Here is a 1,761-nt window from a genome sequence, read left to right as displayed (position 1 = left end):
CCTTTATCATCAATTAGTACCAACTTTGAAAACATCAGCTAAAACAAGAAAACACTGAAACCAAAGCATAAAATAAAGAAGAAAATTATTTGTCAAAGAAACAGAAACAGATATTTTACCTGCTAGGGATATTTAACTTATAAATGATATATTTGTGAGTTTTCATATGCCAGATTTCTTTCGGATAGAAATGTAATAACATATTACATAAATACAGTCTTCACATTTTATTTCCATGTTGATATCTGTTGGTGAAATAATCATAGTTAACTAGATTGTTTTGCGAAGATAATTTTATTCTACCATAAATTAACCCATTTGCATTATTAGTCCACATTTAGTTTTTGAGCTTACCTATACTCACCACTATCACTTATAAGATTCATGAACCTCATAAACAGTTGATGGAGGATATTAGAAAACAAGAGTATGAACAACACTACATGAAATTTAAGAAGGTTTGGATCCTTTACTTAGCTTAGGATTTTCTCTTTCTAAGTCTGTAAAATGGAAGTAACAGTCCTTCTTGTCTACTTACTAAAATGGGATGACCAACAAGCTTTTTGCTGAGAAGAGAGTTTTCATAATTGATAAATTATGTGTTGCTAAACTGATATGTAGCAACACAAACTGGCTGAAGTTAAAAGGGTATTTATTGAGGGCCACTTGTTAGCTCAGTTGGTTACGGTGTGGTGCTGATAACACCGAAGTCCAGTGTTTGATCCCTGGGCTGGCCAGCTGCCAAAAACAAAATGATATTTATTGGCTTACATAGACGAAGACCCTGGAGGTAGAACCAGCTTTAGATACAACTATGTTCCAGGAGTCACAAAATAGTTTTGCCCATCCACAGTTTTGCTACCTACTGCGTTGAATTCAAACTCTAGTTTTATTTCATAGCAAGGTGGTAGTATAGCTAAAGTGCCTATGCTTTCTGTGATTTTAATCTAGGAAATATAAGATTTCCTTTCCCAAGTTTCCTAGCAGATGCTCCTTGAGTCTCAGCGGTTCTGATTAGTTCACATTTTGTTCCCGAACTTAACCCTTTTCTAATGAGCAAGAAGAGGTTACAGTTTCTTCAGATATCAGAAGATGTGTACGCAGTTCTGCTTCCATTTTTCCTACAGTATTTTGAGTGAACTACAGTGTCCATCCTATCAATCTATACTGCCTTACTCTTTTAATTTAGGATGAAATAGAAAGAGTTGTCATTAACAGACTGGGGAAATGCTTTTCAGCAAATATATTCATATTGATTAAGAAAATTTATGAGACATTATAAAGGTATTTGCTTTTGAAATTTTAATTTAACTTTTAGAATTAATTATAAAATATGCCTTTAAAAAGAACAATCACATCATTCTTAGAATTTTAATTATTTCTTTCTGATTAGTTACTGTCTGCCTGTGAAGATGACCCATCATATTCACAAACTGGTTTGATTTCTGCATATGGTTCTTAATAGTCTTAACACTATATGTTATAAAAATATGCTCTAATTAGTTTTCTTTCATATCCACTGAATTTGACATTCTTGTTGAGGCATTAGTGAGTTTTTAAAAAATAATAAATTTACATAGAACTCCATTTTGTTGATTGGTCAAAAGTATTGTGAAACTAGTTTCACGATGTTTGAAATCACAGATTTTCAGGTGATAAGAATTTTTAAATGATTTTTAATGATTTTTCTTTGCCCTTGGATAAGTCTTATTTGCCAGGTAGGAGCTAGTTCTTTGCCATTGTAATAGATCCTACAGGTGG

At 32.4% G+C, this 1,761-nt stretch overlaps 1 protein-coding gene across 1 annotated transcript in view; it reads left to right on the top strand.

Moving 5' to 3' along the window:
- LOC103586020 (histone deacetylase 9-like) overlaps positions 1 to 1,761 on the top strand; it is a gene marked incomplete at its 3' end in the record, with an annotated part of 533,085 nt that overhangs the window by 375,843 nt on the left and 155,481 nt on the right. The window lies entirely within an intron of this gene.

The sequence above is a fragment of the Galeopterus variegatus genome, unplaced genomic scaffold, assembly GCF_000696425.1.
Source record: "Galeopterus variegatus unplaced genomic scaffold, G_variegatus-3.0.2 Scaffold296, whole genome shotgun sequence".
Lineage (NCBI taxonomy): Eukaryota > Metazoa > Chordata > Mammalia > Dermoptera > Cynocephalidae > Galeopterus > Galeopterus variegatus.
The sequence above is the reverse complement of the archived record's forward strand: the minus strand, read 5'-3'. Positions and strand labels throughout refer to the sequence as shown.